The sequence below is a fragment of the Anastrepha ludens genome, chromosome 6 (assembly GCF_028408465.1).
Source record: "Anastrepha ludens isolate Willacy chromosome 6, idAnaLude1.1, whole genome shotgun sequence".
Classification (NCBI taxonomy): domain Eukaryota; kingdom Metazoa; phylum Arthropoda; class Insecta; order Diptera; family Tephritidae; genus Anastrepha; species Anastrepha ludens.
In genome coordinates this window covers 3,315,161-3,334,351 of record NC_071502.1, presented here as the reverse complement: position 1 = coordinate 3,334,351, position 19,191 = coordinate 3,315,161, and the positions used below count along the sequence as shown (strand labels likewise).

Here is a 19,191-nt window from a genome sequence, read left to right as displayed (position 1 = left end):
AAAAAATTTCGGATATGACGCGCCACAAAGCTCTAACATAAAAAGGATATGCCTACAAGTCATTAAATAATTAAAAACTGGAAATAAATAAGCAAATATGAAAAAAAATTAAATAATTAAAAAGTATTTTTAGAAAATTGCGCTTTTCAGCCGTCTAGATTAAAATTATTGTCCCACTTGAGCAAACAATACTTAATTGCCATAAGTAAATAAACATATTTGCATTCGCTTAATTTCAAGTAAAACTACTAAAAGTTATCTTAAACATTTAAACATTAAACATTCCAGTATAATTTACTTTAATAGCACCAATAAAAAGTATCAAAAACCAAACAACGCAATTTGGTGCTCTTTTTTTAATAAAAATATAAAATTAATTATTATATTTATAATTGGCACTTATACTCTTTTTAGGTATTTGGCCGACCTCCTTCTCCTATTTGTGGTGTGCGTCTTGATGTTGTTCCACAAATGGAGGGACCTACAGTTTCAAGCCGACTCCGAACGGCAGAAATTTTTATGAGAAGCTTTTTCATGGCAGAAATACACTCGGAGGTTTGCCATTGCCTGCCGAGTGGCGATCGCTATTAGAAAAACGTTTTCTTAATTTTGGTGTTTCACTAAGATTCGAACCTACGTTCTCTCTGTGAATTCCGAGTGGTAGTCACGCACCAACCAATTCGGCTCCGGCGGCCGCCCGTATTAAACATTAATATCAGCGAAGAAGTATGTGCGCATTACATCGTTATTATTAAGAAAACAAACGTAAAACTTTTAGTTGTGATAATTAAAATATTTGTTCTTTTAAAAATAAAACCCTTGACTTAGTTTGTTTGGCATGGAGTAAGCAAAGTGCTCTAGCACCGAAAGGCTATTTCATTCCACTCCATCAATGAAGTCTCTTTTAACTGCTTAATGGCCTCAAGCGGCCGCCAATTATTGTAGTTAAAATATTAATTATATTTACCTACGTTTGTTAGTTCAATTAATAATCTAAAAAATGCAGTATCTCTTACGGATTATGGAACACAGATTAATGCTAATTATTCAATAAAAATAAATGAAACTTATAATTTACTTGCTTCACTGTAATGAATAAAAGAAAACGTAACATTTGTTATAATTTATTTATAATATCTACTCAGAATTTAGTTCAAAAATTCATTTAGTAACAATTTTAAGTGCGAATACAATTCTCTCAAAGTTCTAGAAAACGGACCATTGGAAGCGTAATTAGTTCTTACCATCCCTAAGCAGAAAATGTCATGATTTCGTAAGCTTCGCTGAGAAATATCGAAATAAATTTTCTCGAGCACCGATGGGATCGCGCCACTTATCAGATCAAAAAAGAAAATGAGGGAGGGAATATTCCTTCTAATATCTAGTGTTTTTAGTTTAAGCATCGTAAGCACCGACTTTTATAGGATCGAATTGGATCAATGAAATGTAAAGAACGCAAAGCATAATGGACAAATACTTTCTGGACACGTTCAAGGCTTCAAACAAACGGGTGACAAACATAATATGATCTCCAAATAAAGACGGCTGGAATATGTCAAGCTTCGAAGTAGAGGTATATAACAGCTTTAGAGTATATGGAGCTACAAAGTCCGAACTAAGGCGTCAAATAAAAGCAAGCACAGAATATGACTTTGCAATGGTGTAGTGCAACGAGTAGTGTGATGAGGAATACATAACAAAAGGGAGCTAGAATAAAAGGGAGCTAGAGTAGACTATGAAAATAAAAGAAAATAAGCTAAGAAAATAATGCGAAATGTGCGAAATAATGAAAAAATCATACATGAAGCAGTAAATTGAACAAATTGAAAGCGCTGTCAAAGCTATGCATCAGAACATCAAAAAACAAACTAAAACATTTCAACCTCGAACAAATATCTGCAAAACGAAAGGTGGCTCCATAATCAGCGAAAAATAACAAGTTATAGATTGATGCAAAAAATATTTCAACGAACTACTTAGTAAAGAATACTACGATAAGGCAAATAAGGAGCAACAAGTAATGCATACGGCTTTGTTGACTTCAAACAGGCATTTGACAGTATAGGTAGAAAAAAATACTGCTTTCAGAAAATCGGAAGCTAAAGAGAAGAGAAGAAGAAATGGTTCAAGTCTATGTGAAAATTTGAGCGGAAGAAGTCTGCAAAAAGATTAGCTGCATCGAGAGGAGAATATGTTCAATTTCCATTATAATAGACAACGGAAGGAATACTTGGGCATGATTTCCTGAACTTAACATATCGCCAGAAGGAGTTAGGATTTAATTTTATGTCCGATTCGAATTTAAGCATATAACTTCGCTTTCGATTTCTATCCAAAGGTTTAAGTTTTGTAGAAAAATGCAAATATTTATCTTTGTGAGTGATGCAGTATAAGAATTTAAATTTTTTGAAATATATATTTCTCAAGTTTTTAAACTTTTTCCAGTACCTTAGTATGCCAAGGTACTCTATAACTGGTCTTTTTTATTCACAGGCGCACTATTTTTACAGATATCATTTAAATGCACATAAAATTGTAAATGCACTTTCTCTCAGCTATGTAACATAGATTACCATAACTCATAAACGATTCAAGAGGTAATGGCCAATGCTTAAAGCGAAGGAGTTGACAATAACCATTACCTGGCTGTGAATAGGGTTTCTGATTTAAGTGTGGCAGGTTGTCGTTGGAAGTGGTTATTAATGCCGCTAACTTTAAGTTTAACTGATATCATCTCTACCCAAATTAAAAAGTTGATTGCTCTTCAAAGTTTTACTGTAGTTCGAGTGTGGGTCTGCATCTAGAGGCAATTTTCAGTAGTTCGTCGGGCTTAACTAAATATGAAAGACGCCCAGTGCTGTAGCTCTGCCATGCCATTGGAATTGTAAGAAAAAACCACGAAGTGCTTACAGTTGATTATAAAAAAAAATTACGCATAATTAAAAGATATAAGCGCATTACGCACTTTACATACCACCAAAAAAGAAGCTAAACAAACTAAGAACTTTTGAAAGCACAAAATTTCGCGTGTTACTCTATAGACTTTAAGTATTAAAGTTAATTACACGAATGTTAAATTGCTAGTTGGGGGTATTTTAAACATAAACTTTAGCTTATGCCGCTATATACAGTATATAGAGTTGCCAGATATATAATATAATTTCTTTATTTGAAAGACCTATATTTTGTGAAGAATTATTTACATCAATTTTACAAAGTTTTGTTTTGCGAAAACGAAATATTCTTTTATAATTATTGATGAAAAATCTTAAGAGATGTTAAATATCCTGCTCAAACAGAACGGGTGCCGAATTCTAGTCGAACAAGAGAAATGAGATGAAAAAGTAAACGCTACTAGGAAAGCAACCGATCCTACGCTTATTTAATAACAAGACTCTCATCATGCCCGTCCTAACGTATGGCGCAGAAGCTTGGACGATGACAACATCCGATGAAGTGACGCTTGGAGTGTTCGAGAGAAAGATTCTGCGTAAGATTTTTGGACCTTTGCACGTTGGCAATGGCGAATATCGCAGACGATGGAACGATGAGCTGTATGAGCTTTACGACGACATAGACATAGCGCAGCGAATAAAGATCCAGCGGCTTCGTTGGCTGGGTCATGTCGTCCGAATGGATACAAGCGCTCCGGCTCTAAAAGTATTCGATGTGGTACCAGCTGGTGGTAGTAGAGGAAGAGGAAGGCCTCCTCTGCGTTGGAAAGATCAGGTGGAGAAGGACTTGGCTTCACTTGGTGTGTCCAATTGGCGCCGGTTAGCACGAGAAAGAAACGACTGGCGCGTTTTGTTAAACTCGGCCAAAATCGCGTAAGCGGTTATCGCGCCAATTAAGAAGAAGAAGAAGTCATCAATAGGTATGAAAATTACCCCGTATTAAAGCACTTATCAACAGCTTTCATTTGATACCCATATTGTACATACACAACCAAAGGTTACCCGGGTCCACGTTTTGACCTATATCTCGAGACCCCAGTCACGTAGCGGCATGAAAAATACTCTGTACTAAGGCATTCACCAACAGCTTCAATTTGATATCCATATTGTACATACACATCCGAAGGTTACCCGGGTCCACGTTTTGACCTATATCTCGAGCCCTATCCACCAATAGGTATCCAAACTATACGGAAACCATCTTCAGTACCTTCTTAACATTGTGTGTAAGTTTGGTTTAATTCGGTGCAGACACGGTCGGTTAGCGAACACACACAAAAAGTTGACTTTATTTTATATATAAGATTTTTTTGAGTTTGTGTCCGAAAAATCCAAATATCTTACGGAACCCTATTTTTTTCCAAAATAAAGTGTAATCCATGTTACTCTTGGATAATGTAGTTTTCGAATGGTGAAAGAATTTTTAAAATCGGTCCAGTAGTTTTTGAGCCTATTCGTTACAAACAAACAAACAAACAAACAAACAAACAAAGTTTTCCTCTTTATAATATTAGTATAGATATATAATAATAAATATGTATATAAATCAACAATAAGACCGTCAAGGACATGAGGACTAGAAATATGGAGGACTATAAGTGATTCAAACCTACAAATTATAGACTCAAATTATATAAATTCAATATGAGTTACTAAGAACACTCACAAACACGGATTAGTACATAAGAAATGATTAAATTCACCTCCGCATAGATACAGTTACTGAAAGATAATCAGCGGTACGCATATCTGGCGACTATTACAGCACAAAAACCTAAAAATGAATAATATAAAACACGAACGCATTTTTTGACAACCCTGACTCCGCTGCCAAAGCGTTTTTCATTTAGCGTAACACAACTCTTCTCTGCAAAAATATTTCTTCTTTGATAATTTTTGCGTTCAATTACTGATATGACTAAAATCGGGCCATAAGCGCGATTATTGGAGTACTACGCCCACAGCGCCATCTAGCGGAATACACTTTTCACAAAAGCATTTCATTCCGAGCATGAGCCTAATGAGATGATGAATGAATGAGATTTTCGGAACATCTCAACTCCAGCGCCACTTGGCAAGGCCAACTATAGCTAAGAACCAAACTGGTGGCTTCCTTGAACAAAAGACAAAAACTTATAGCAACCGGTGCAGCCGTTTAAGAGGAGAAGAATTACGAATTCGCGCGCACCTAAATTTTTTACATAAAGATAGTCCTTGCCGACTCAGTGCAGCCATTTGCTCAGCTTGCAAGCTTGTCGAGTAAGTGTTTTCGATAAGCGACCTGGTTATCGAGTGAGTCTTTTGCAGGTCTATGAAACGTTTTGGCAAACGGAGCTTTTGAAAAAACCAGAAATTTATTGTATTAATGGTTCAAATGCTATGCTTAGTCAAAAAAGTGATCACAAGTGCATACTTTTTTGGAATAAATGCAGTAAAAAGTTTCTTAATTCCAGTTTCAGGAATTTTTATGCAGATTTCGGCTGATATTTGACGAACTCACGTACTGCTTTGTTAGAAGCTGCTGTGATCACAAGTTTTAATGGGTAAAAAATCAGTACTGATGTCTTCATGATCGTTTTGAACCACGCATAACAAACATAAACATTGATAATTATAAAATTAGCTTATCAAGTAAAAAAAAACTAATTATACTCCCCGTCAGAAAATGATAGTACACCAATATTTTGACAGATGCAACTATGTTTTTTTTTTAATTTCTTGTACTTTCAGTTACTTTTAACCCATTGAACTACTAAAACACACAACTCGAAAAAATTCGTATGCAAACAATTAAACCAACTCTATGGGTCTTACTAATTAACTTTTTTATGGCAACGTTCTTAGGGTTACTTTATGCAAATGCCGGACATAAATAATGCTAATTTGTTGCAAAAACCTGGGCGTATGAAGATAACATACATAAGCCAAGTTCGCCAGAAATAGTGGAAATACACATAAACACAATAATTTGTACTAGTTTCGAATTAGTTCCGTGGGAGATGGCACTGGTTTTCACTGTCTGCCAGCAAAATGCTTTCAACTGCCTATTTTCTAGGCGACAGTGAGGCCAACCCAGTACGGAGTAGCAACTGTGACACTCTTCTTCTTGCAACTAGATCGGATATAGTCACGAAATGTATGATTGACATTAGGGGACTGTAACAAATATTTTATTTTATTTATTCATTTTATTCATCAAACATACAACCGTAAATTATTTTACAGTGTTTGAGTTTAATTCTAAAAGATTAAAAATAGAGAGGTTTTAGGGAAAGAGATTTGGCAAGGAGTAATAGTAGGCTGTAAAAAGTGGAGTAGGAGGAGAAGAACAAGGAAGCATATAATACAAGGAAGTATATAACATATACGTATAAGGGCATATTAGCAATTTAGTGAAGAAAATAATATATGAGTTAATTTTTAAAGCGCAATGTAAATATTTTGAATGACTTTGATCTTTTGTAGTAGAGCATTCCAAAGACGAACAGCAAAAATTTATGTATAATTGACGTTCAGATATAAGACCTCTGTATTTCTTACCAAACGGGTTAAGTAGTCGGAACGATCTAGTAAATTGAATTCGTTGGGCAAGGTGTTTGGGCTCACTAGAGTTAATGACCTTGTGAAGCAGGTATTTTACTTTCAATAAGTCATCAAATTTTACACGAAACCTTTAAAGTCAACACTGATATGTGATCACGACGTTTCACACAACACACATACCTGACAATGTTGTTGTAGAGGATATTAAGCTAACACCGCCATATACATCCATACAATGAGGTTGGTAACAGAAATGGTTTAACTAAAAGCAGTCGAATTTTTATTGGAGTAAAGTGCTGAGTAGCCCATAATGAACGGAGCCTTCGTGCTCCATAGATCTTGCCTGTTGCACTGTGAATGTGGCTATGCCCCGATACAGTTCTATTGAAAATTACTCCTAGATTTCTGGTAGCGGCAACAAATTTCATAATAATGTTGTTCAATTTTTCTTCACTGTAGTCTCCGAGTTTGAAAGGCTTCTTGTTAATAACGATACACTGAGATTTACTCGCATTTAAAAGTAGCCCACTGTCACAGGCCCACTTGCTGATAGCTGGACATCATTTGCGTAGAGGGCCCAGAATCGAACCTTGGGAAGCACTTTTAGTTACGCTAAATAAATCTATACTAATATTATAAAGAGGAAAACTTTGTTTGTTTGTTTGTTTGTAACGAATAGGCTCAAAAACTACTGGACCGATTTTAAAAATTCTTTCACCATTCGAAAACTACATTATCCAAGAGTAACATGGATTACATTTTATTTTGGGAAAAAATAGGGTTCCGTAAGATATTTGGATTTTTCGGACACAAACTGAAAAAAATCTTATATATAAAATAAAGTCAACTTTTTGTGTGTGTTCGCTAACCGGCCGTGTCTGCACCGAATTAAACCAAACTTACACAGATTGTTAAGAAGGTATTGAAGATGGTTTCCGTATAGTTTGGATACCTATTGGTGGATAGGGCTCGAGATGTAGGGCAAAACGTGGACCCGGGTAACCTTTGGTTGTGTATGTACAATATGGATATCAAATTGAAGCTGTTGGTGAATGCCTTAGTACAGAGTATTTTTCATGCCGCTCCGTGACTGGGGTCTCGAGATATAGGTCAAAACGTGGACCCGGGTAACCTTTGGTTGTGTATGCACAATATGGGTATCAAATGAAAGCTGTTGATAAGTGCTTTAATACGGGGTAATTTTCATACCTATTGATGACTAGGGTCTGGAAATATATGCCAAAACGTGGACCCGCCGTGTCTTTGCACCGAATTAAACCAAACTTACACACATTGTTAAGTAAGTATTGAAAATGGGTTTCGTAAAGTTTGGTTGGAGCACTGGCAACGGGTACAGCGTTCTTTTGAGCCAGCCATAATGTCGCTTACTTTTTTAACGCTTGGGGCGGAACTGAACTGTCAAATTGACAGCGTGAGTTACAATGTGTCAATATTTCTTTCTGATTTGGATGCCATAAGGAAAAAACGTAAGTGCAACATGTAAAAATTGTTTGTGAATTTTTTTGGAGTGGATTTTGGAACAGTGAATAATTTCTTACGAAATTTGAGAATTTAATGTGAAATCCGAATGAAATTATGTGTTCGTGGAAAAAACAATTTTTTTCGTTTTTTTTTTTTGAAAAATATAAATGGATAATGGTTAAAAAAGCTCCAATGCTTAATAAAACATATAAATTGAAACGAAAAATTCATGGATGATCAGGAAAAAAGACGATTGTTTATTCATATGCGTTGATTTGAAATTTAAAAACAATCTTCTTTTTTCCTGATTTTCAATTTATATTTTATATTTACTCAAAAACAAATAGAAAAACAAAAAATATTGTTTATGCCAAAGCGCTTGAATAAAGAATAAAGAAATAAATAATATGAAAACCATATATTTTCTGTTCTAAACCATATCTATTCTATTTTAGTGTGCCCAGCGAAGGGGCCGGGTTTGCTAGTATTACATATATTGTCACCGGCACAAACAGCTTGCGAGTGATTACTGAGGTATGACTTTATTAAATGTAATGCTGTCAATGAGGAGTTAGACGAGTTGCTAAGTTTCAAGGCTAGAAGTTCGTTATTAAAAGTGTCGAAAGCTTTAGAATGATCCAGAAGTGCTAATAAAGTTAAGTCTGATACCATCCGAGACTCTGATTAGCGCCGTTATACAGCTTCGGTTGGATCTAACACCAGATTTAATGAATGCCATTTAGACCAGTCGCATTAGATTTCATATTGAGGACGGACTCAACAACTACACAATCATCAATATTAGAGAAGTTAAAACCAATCATTGTTCCATTCATACATTCACTAAACATTTCAGGACGTAACACGTGGGCTGAAAAGTGCCGGGTATAACCAATAGAAGACTCTAGTTTTATTACATTCACCTTTTTTCAGTTAGTACGAACCTTAAAAAGACAGCTGTTAAAATTGTTAGTTCGTGAGTTATTGTGCTGAGAGTGACGCTACTTTTGCTATTTTCAGAACAATGGATTAAAAAGAACTTCGCGTTTTAGTATTACACTGTTTTTTGTTGGGAAAATATACTATTCAAAGCAATGGCTTGAAAAGTGTTATGAAGACTGCGCAACAATTAATCGATGGTTTTCTGATTTCAAACGTGGTCGTAGAGACACCAGAAAACATCAAATTCAATTCACAAAATCGTTTTGAATGATCGAAAGGGAAGTTGGTTGAGTTAGCTGACATCATAAAGATATCAAAAGAGCAGAACGTGTTGGCTTAATATTGCATGAGCATTTGACTATGAGAAAGCTCTGTTTAAAACGGGTACCGGGTTTCCCCACTGTTGACTGTTCATCAAGATAACGGCCCATGTCATAAGTGAATCAAAAGAAAAGGCAAAACTACATGAATTGAACTTCGAATTGCCCCACTTCCAGCGTATTCGCCAAATTTGGCTCCCAGCGACTACTGGCTGTTTGCAGACCTAAAAAATGCTCGCAGGCAAGAAATTTTGCTCGAATGACGAATTTATCACTGAAACTGAGGCATATTTTGAGGCAAAATAAATCGCACTACAAAAGTGGTATTGAAATGTTAGAGCGGCGCGGGAATTATTGCGTTGTTCTTGATGGAAATTAAGTTGATGAATAAAGCTATTTTTGAACCAAAACAAACGTGTTTTCTTTGTTGGGCTCGGAACTTTTCAGCCTATGTGGTATAATTTTGGAAATATGATTACTTTTGTTGACAATCCCTGTTTCAGGAATGTAATTCCATGTTCTTTTCGAACCAGTGCTGTGCTAAACTGATGTTCATAGAATATCAGTGTTTGCAGTTTAATGGCTCTGGAGGCTCTTCTTCTGTGAGCCTTGAAGACATTATATAGTAAGTTGTTGCACATTTCAAGTGTTTCCACTTTTGATATGCCTTGTTGCGCTTTCGAATAATACCCCTTATATAATTTCTGAACCAAGGCCGGTTACGAATATTTCTTGAATTTATTATTGTCCAAATTGGGAAGTTATATTGGTTTGAAAAAAATTAATCTGCTCGTTTGTGGAGATCAAGGAGTAAACACACTCCCAGGGCATGCCACCAGTAGCTTTTCATGTTGCTCACAAGTAAAATGCATAAAATCCCGATATGGATAAGAAACTGCATTACGAGTTAATTAAAAATCCAATGTTAGGAAAATCAGGGGCTTTTTTCATCCAAGGGGCCCCCTTTTCGCGCAACCATTTAACCTAACCTAATCTATCCTAAATCAAGGGCATTTTTAGCTTACGTAGCTGCAAACGTTTGATGAAATAACTAAATGAGAATTCAAAAGTCAACATACTTAGTAAAAGTAATATACATAAACATGAAATTAATATAAGGGGCTTTTTGATTAAACTTAATCACACGTGCGTTACCAAAAGCTTTAAAACAAAATCTGTTTCCTTCTTACTGTAGAGATCTACATACATACACACATTTGAGCAAAGAGTTAGCTGGGGATCAGAGTTGTTGGTGACGAGAGTGTAAATATTTTTGTGAAATACTCTCTCTCTGCTCTTCTGCAGTCTTATACGTGAGTGTAAACAGTTATGCAAATGAAACACGTGCAATTAGTATGCAAAGATCTGAAGAGTCTTGGGATGACAAGCAAAATATCTTTATAATGAACTTGGTTGATAGATAATAGCTCGGACTGCTAAAATTAGCAAACGCTCTCGTGATAAAAATATATATTTGTAGGTATATATGTATGTAGTTGAGACAAATGTAGGAGTGACAAATAGCTGAACGATGAAATGCCACTTTTAACCGTAAATCAAGGGGGATCTCAATGTTCACATGTGACGGTGTCTAAATAACATTTGCTCGTGCACACAAACACATAAACACACACATACATAGACATTTATGACTACGAAAGAAAGCACGTACTTCAATGTGCATACACTCACACATATACTGAACAGCAAGTGCTGTGGGAGTCGAAATTGTTTGCAGCTGATAAACGCGAACAAAGGAAGCCGTTATCAAATGCAATAGTGGCGTTTGAGGTGAAACAATTTTTGAATAGTCAGCGGTGATTAGGTTCTGAGTAGACAAGTGTTAATGGGTGGTCTGTTCGTAAGTGTTATTGAATATGTAAATTATTTCTTTTGTATTAAATAAAATGCAAAGTGCGCTTTGCACCTGAATTTTATCTGGTTGAATTAACATTTTTTAAATGTCATAGTCACCTGACATGGAATTGTAGAGGGCCCAACAGAAAGTGCCAGGTTTTTTGCATTAGGTGCGGCGAATCGATCCATAAGCTCAATGAGTGAACCAAAACCCCAAAATGCTGTTTGTACTCTGAAGCAAATCAGAGCTCGATTGATCATATACCGGAATGGGGAAGATGCGCGGAATATAAGAGCCAAAGCGTAAAATAATTATACTACAAGCAAACATGCACAAAAGCGAAACCGTCGACGCCTTGCTATCATAACTGTTAGCAGAGAAAAACCCCGACGTTGTTATAATCAGTGAGCGATACAAACGAGAAAGATACCGCCAATTGGTTGGAGGTTCCCACTGGCACTGCGGCACTGTGGCTCCCCCAGGAAGTGGGTAGACATATCAGTAAACGGGAGCGGAAATTGTTTTGAGTAGGCGCGCATCCAACAAACGCACTGATAAATTGCTTTCGAATGCCCAACGATAACATCGAAGAAATCCGAAACAAATTAGATGACTTTTAGGATATGGATCGCCGAATCGGATGATCGGTAACCGCCATCGAGCCATCGAGTGGGAGAGTTCTGGATATGACGGTCTGTATATGTGTACGGGAGCATTTAGAAGACTCCGTTGCGAAGAAGCAACACCATCACGCTCGTATGTGATCGCATTGCTGCAGTAGTAAAGACACGGAAGGTCCTCGAAGACTTTATAGGCAGCGACCACCAATAGATTTCCTTCGGAGCGGAAAATAGGGGAACATCCGGTGCAAATTTAAAGAAAAGTGGTATCGGAAAATGGAATGTATGAAAACTCAGCCACGCTGTGCCATCGTTGATGCACATTCCCATTGAGACACAATCTTTAAAAACGCCATAGAAGAAATGCTTTGCATCAAACGTAAAAGTTCAGTTCATTGGTGGACTGAGAAATAACTGTATTAAGACGTGGCTGTCTTCGCCTCAGATGAAAATACACTAGAATCAGATAAACTGGGAAAGGCAATGTAGATGCAGAGGAAAAAAAGAGTGGGGAAAAGCAGCTAGGGGCCAATATTGCAAGAAGCAAGAAAGAAAAATGGGAGAAACTTTAAGCAGATCTAAATAGGGACTCCTGGGACTTGGGTACAAGATTGTGATGAAGAAATTGGGAGTCAGGCTACCTACAACGGAATTAAGAGCACGATGGATAAAATTGTAAAATAACTCTTTCTAAGTAACGAAATCATAGTTGGCATTGAGTGTCAAATAAGCGTGACAAATCAACAAGGCACCAGCACCGTAAGGAATACCACGCAGAAGATCGTAAAAATGCGACCACAAGTCTTACTAGGCATATACAACGTTTGTATAAGATATTGAATTTTCCCAGAAATCTAGAAAAAGCAGCAGCTCGTGCTAATAAGCAAGGAGAAAGGCAACCCGAACGTCCCATCAGTATATCGGCCATTATTTATGCTCGACACAGCAGACGGATCAAGCCTCGACTGACCACACCCGTAGATAACGCCGAGGGACTATCAGCAATACGCGGAAAGTCTATAATAGGGGAAATCGAAACTGTCATAAATAGCGTAGGAGCAGCGCAACGGGGTAATATTCTATCCAGACACATAGTCCTTATGTGTAAGGAACGCCATCCATAGCGTAAGGCGGGCGGACGTAATAGCCGCCTTAGAGCAAATGCTCGAAATTCCAGCATACCTACTGCGCATAATGACAATTACTTGCGAGACCACAAACTCGTCTATCAAACTTCAGAGGGTTCTCGTTGTATAGACGTCACATCAAGCGGGACCTGGATCTGGTGATGAACGAGGACAAAACGAAGTACCTGCTGTCATCAAACAAACAGTCAGCGCACTTGCGTAGCGACCCACGTCTCTGTTGACATTTATAATGTAGAGGTGGAAAGATACTTCGTTTATCTAGGAGCCAGCAATAATACCGATAACAATGTCAGCCTTGAAATCCAACGTAGAATCTCTCTTGTCACAAATGCTACGTTGAACTAAGTAGGCAATTGAGTAGTGAAGTCCTCTATCGACGAACAAAACTAACACTTTACAAGGCTTGCATCATGTCCGTCTTATCGTATAGGCGTCTCTTGGAGTGTTTGAAAGAAAGACTCTGTGGAAGATTTTTGGTCCTTTGCACGTTGGTGACGGCGAATATCGCAGGCGATGAAACGATGACCTTTACGACGACATGGACATAGTGCAGCAAATAAACACCTAGCTTCTCCGTTATCTGGGTCATGTCATCCGAATGGATACAAACGCTCCGGCTCTGAAAGTAGCCGATGCGATACCAGCAGATGGTAGCAGAAGAAGACGAAAGCCTCCTCTGCTTTGCAAAGCAGGTGAAGAAGGACTTGGCTTCAATTGGTGTGTCTAATTGGTGCCGGTTAGTCGCCGCTTTGGTAAGCTCGGCCAAAATCGCGTAAGCGGTTTTTGCGCCAATCCAGAAGAAGAAAAAAAGTAATTTTTGTCTTAAAAATATTACTCTCCATGCAACGAAATATTTCTAAAAAGTCTTATTTATGGGTTGAATAGGTAAATTTTGAAAAAAAAAAATTTCTAAAACAAGAATTACCTGCAAGGAACTGCTCGTTTGAGATACATCAAAACGATTCACCAATGATCCATTTTTATTAGTAAAAACAATTAGACTTAAGCTTAAAAAAAAGCAATTTGCAGTTATTCAACAAAAAAAGAATTTGCCCGCAGTAATGCAGGCCGGGTATTACTACCACATTAATTAAAATCAGTTGAAAGTCAACAGCAGCACCTGTAAATTTACGCTTATGTTTTGTATAGAAATAATTTGTCAAATCTGAAATTGGCTCGGAGCTACGTAAACACCTTGCAGACTGTATTGGAACTCACATTTAATATTAGTTAGAAGCTTTAGTTCGAGCTTTAGACACTGGAATCAGAATCTGCTTAATTTGATACTTCACAGTTCATCCAACTTATTGTATGGAAATAAAACGTGAACTATTAGTGGTTACAATTTTTGTATAAATGGACTAGTTCGACACTAGTGAATTCTTTAAATAGAACAAACAGTTTTAAGCCATATTAAAATAACACAACTCTTATTACCAAATTAAATGTCAAAAGTGTGCATATGAAGCGCAAACCTACTTCGATATTTTTTGAGCTGATAGTGGCTATGTACATGTATGTATGTCCACTACATATTCGTACTTACATGAAGAGTCTAACTGGTTGTGGACTGGCAGCAACTGTCGCTCAGTCATATGCCAGCAAACACTTAAAAACATATTGCAAATGAGAGTATTCATATCTACCATGTGTATGTATGTGAAAATGTGTATAGGTATGTATGTCAAACTACCCAACAATCACCAATCCTCGATACTTTGAAGATTTTAAGACCTCAAATTGATTGATAAAAAATATCATTCTCTAATTGGACACAAAGATTTTTCTGTATAGGCCGTGGAATTTTGCCACTAACATACATTTTATTTGCCGTGAAATGTTGCTAGCAATATTGATTGTAAAATAAGAAGAAATATCAAATTTATGAGCAGCGCCCCAGGAGCAATTGAGAAAATTTTAAATTGGTGTCAGAAAATGTTGCTGGTACAGGTATGTTGCTCGGTGTTTTCACTGCGAGAACTGGGTACTAACATACTTTGACTTTAGAGCATTTGAGGGCCAAAATTGCAAAGAAACGCCCGCATATGGTACAGAAGACGATCATGTCACAAGTCAATCAAAACAATGGAAAAACTACATGAATTTAACTTCAAATTGCTCCCACATCGACCATATTCGCCAGGTTTAGCTCCCAGCGGCGTTTCATAGACCTACTTATAAAAAAAGTGCTCATCGGCAAGAAATTTCGCTCGAATGAAGAGGTTATCGCTGAAACTGTGTCCTATTTTGAGGCAAAAGATAAATCGTTCTAAAAAAGTGGTATTGAAACACTAGAGCGGTGCTGAAATAATTGAGTTGCTCTCGTTGGAAATTAGGTTGATGAATAAAGCTACCTTTGAACAACAAAAAAAACGTGTTTTCTGAGATAGATACGAAATTTCACGCATATTTCACGGCAGTGCAATGTGTGTGGATTTTGAAAGTCATTCCATGTGAAACGCAAAGTAATATTCTTTATGGGAAAAATCAGCATCAACTAAAATCGAAGAGCCGCTGTATACATTTCTTAGGTTAGGTTATTATGGTACTCGGTCTGTATGACCCATTCACGTAAATCTTACAGTTCCATTGTGATACCACGGGAACGCCATTTATTTTTCATCGTGGAAACATTTTGTAGCACTTGTGAAGCGCAGGATGTCCCATTCCCACCGCAGACAGTTCCGTAAGAGAATTGAAAAAGTATCTACTTTGAAAACCTGCCCTAAGGCTGGAGAATTACAAAGAAAGTACTGAACTGTTTCTTCTTCTTCCTCATCTATACAATTTCCACAATATTCTCGGGAGAAAACTCTTAATCTCAAAAAAGTCTGCTAAGTAGCCAATGACCGGTTATTCAAGCGACGACCTTTTCTTGAAAGGCTATGCAGTTCCTTTGTCGTTTTCTTATTTATTTGTGGCCATAGTAACTTAGCTGATACGCATGTGCCTTCATCTGTCATTGACCTATTAGTCTCTTGGATAATGTTGTTTCGGAATATTACGATTTCCCTCAATATTTCTGTGCCTCGGAACCCAGATAAGGCTAACCTTGAATACGACACTAATCTGATTTAGAGCTGCCCCCCATTCCTGGGCAAGCTCTGATCTTAGTATAGCCGCATTCATTGATTTAATGGCCGCCTGGCTATTCGAGGATAAATTTATTGTAGTTTTTGGTTAAGGCATGCGTATTTAGATACGAAGGCACTTCTTTTATAGTGCTCTATTTTTCATTAGTCCGTTCTGTAGTTGTTTTAGTATAACTCCAAAAGTTATAGGAATCCCAGTAGGATTGATACACGATTGAACAGCACGTTCAAATGATAAAACTTTATTATCAAAATGAGTGTTCATTAACGCAAACGTTGCGCGCATTGCGCCCATTTTTCGGTAGACGTGGTGGCCCTTCCAATTTCTTATGGCCCATATTGAACCAAATGGACCTAGACGACATGTGGTTCCAGCAGGACGGCGCTACGTGCCACACAGCAAACGCCATTTTATTCCATTTCAACATCTACCCGCCCTTATTGAAAAACCCTTTAGTACTGAAAAAACTAAGAAACAAATCTGAAAGCGGATACTTAAAAATTCTTCCTTAAAAATTTTTAACAACAAAACTAAATATTTTTCCAAAAACATAAAATTCTTTATCAAAAAATTATGAGACCTCCAACAGGCAGATAGCAGTGTCGAAGAAAGGAGCAACCTCCTTATTTGAATGGTCTCCACAGCTTCTGCAATGGGACTGACTCAACACTAAACGTTTGCTGGGTACGCGAACACAAAACTGTTCGAAGTGAGAGCTTCATTTAAAGGGTAAAGTTTTGGTGCCATTGCTTTTGATGTCGCTGTCGCTGTCGCTGTAGAGGACTCAATGTAAATAAAGTGTTGAGAAAATTGGAAAATTCGCTGCGAGTGACTGTAACGAGGATTTGTAGTGCGAACGCAAATGCAGTTGAAATGCACACATATGAATATTGTTACATCTGCCTCTATACATTGCTATCATATGCAGTTACTTTCCACACAAGCACGCATGGATATGTGCACTTTTTCCTCTGCTCTTATATGTACACGTTTGTCAGCATATTACGGCTTGCAGGATATTTGTAAGGTGAAGGCAAAACATTCTTTCAGGTAATGAAATAACAATGGGCAATGGCAGCTTTTGCAGATGTGTATGTAGGTGTAGTTATACAAAAAGTTTTAAATGAATTCTTTTTTTAATTAAAGATTGTTTTACATTGCCTTTGTCGTTGCAATAGTTTTTTATATAATTACATCGAATTAACTGAATACGCCAGACCAGGTACACCTAAAGCGATATGAATGTAGAGAAGATGGTAGACTTTCGAGGATGGTCATCCATTGGTATCGAAGAATTTCGCCAAATGGGCTAATACAAACAGAAAGTGGAAACCAAGTCATAGATTTTAGTTAGAAAAGGATTACTAATCATTGAAAAGTATAAATGAAAGTAAAAAGCAATGAACAAGCAATGATTTTTAAAAGCCTAAATTTCGAATTTAATTTTAATAAACAATATAATTATTCTTTTTTATAGATACAAGTTCTAACTGTCTGTCTGCTATCCATGACAACTGCCAGGACATGAATTACATGAGGACATTGGACACATTGGGGGAGAAACAAATGGAGAGGCATAAGGAAGTTGAAGAGTACAACAAAATGCAGACTGCTCAAAGCCGACTAAAGCAGTGCCCCGATAGAGTAGATTTTGGCAAGTTTGCCCTGTTGTGAAGCCAAAGGTTTCTATCAAAATTTCCAAATTTACATAAAATTATGAGTTCTTTTTTTACAGGAATCAAAATGTTTTCTAAGAAATGGAAATGAGAGGAAGAAGTGCCAGTAGTGTTTGGATACTTAAACAAGGCTGCTTATACTGAAAATCAAACGCATTAATTAAATTGGGCACACCATTAAAAATCCAAAATGGTGGACTCGTTTTTTTCAAATTCAAATTCAAAATTGGCATCGCATTTGACATCAGCGAATCCGAAAATCCTTTTGTACTAGGCTAAGTAGAGTTTTGATAATTTTTTGCGACGATTCAGACTCAGTAGCAAAATCTTATCATGTTTGAAACTATTTAAGTATTTGAGTGAAGGCGTTAGGAGTAGTCAGAGTTTTTAAAAAACTGGATTTTTTTTCATTTTGTTAAAGTAATATATAATATGCGACAAATACTTTTCGAGTTATTCAACAATTAACAAAGGGTGCTCGTGGGCTCCGGAGCGTTCGAAGCAAGTAGCTAGCAGCAGCTGCTTCATACGTGCAACAGTGGCAGATAAGTGCGCTAATGATAACGCTCGAATAGGTAGAATGCTACCTGCTGCAACAGCAAATCGAAATTTTGGAAGCTACCATGACGGCTGAAGAACTATTATATGTCCCAGAAATAGATGACACAGTGTAAGTAATTAAATAATTCGTATAGCTCTACATAAATCGATAGCAAAACTTTAAATGCGTTTTTAACAAAAGTATGTTTTTTGAACTGGTGATCACTGGAACTTAAAAAGCGGTTGGTAAGATCTTGGGTTTTTTCAAAAATTTCGATTTTTTAATAATTAATTGTCGTTTTGTTCTTGAAATTCTGAATAACATTTCCTAAGGCCACCATATTGTTAATTTGGAAAAGAAGCTTCGATCAGGCACAAGATTATCTATTAATATAACTAATTTCTTTTGTCTGACTGATTTTAGATGAATCTCGAAAGACTTGTGATAATCACCCACCTTACTCATCACGTTTGCTAAACACCAACTTAAAGTGGCAAGTTGAAGATCGATTCATGCTTTCTCGTTTGCTTTCAATGTTACTCAGGATGTTATTGGTTACCCATTTCTGTTTTCTTACTCCACTCAGAATTCTTCGTAATTTATGTAGTTACTTTTAAATTTTTTTTATTCTTATTCATATAATTTTGGTAGTCAGTCCGAAATCATTTTCTCTTGAATTCTTGAAAATAAAATTTGTAAATAAATAATATACTTTGATTTGGTAAAGTTATAGTTATTTTCAAAAGAGAGACATATGCACCGGTGTTCGCAATTATAGCGGGGCAAGACATTACAAAGATTTGACTATTTATTTATTTTTGTTGAATTTTTTTTTTATTAAAAAATATAATAGTAATTTGTTGCCTAAAAATGTAGTTGATAATACATCAAGAACCATATAACCTAAAGTTTCCAACATTTTTGTAAATTATTTTGAAAAATACAAAAATTTTTCCTCAAAATTTCACACTTTTTAATCAGAAATAAAAAAAAAATTGATTTTGCATTTTGGAT

The 19,191-nt window shown here is 36.5% G+C and overlaps 1 long non-coding RNA gene across 1 annotated transcript; it reads left to right on the top strand.

Annotated features, from left to right (window-relative positions):
- Window positions 1-11,025: 11,025 nt before the first annotated feature.
- LOC128868169 (uncharacterized) lies at window positions 11,026-18,026 on the top strand. The gene is made up of 3 exons (XR_008455072.1): window positions 11,026-11,102; window positions 17,438-17,642; window positions 17,696-18,026. It is a non-coding gene; the product is annotated as an uncharacterized LOC128868169 (long non-coding RNA).
- The last annotated feature ends 1,165 nt before the right edge of the window (window positions 18,027-19,191 follow it).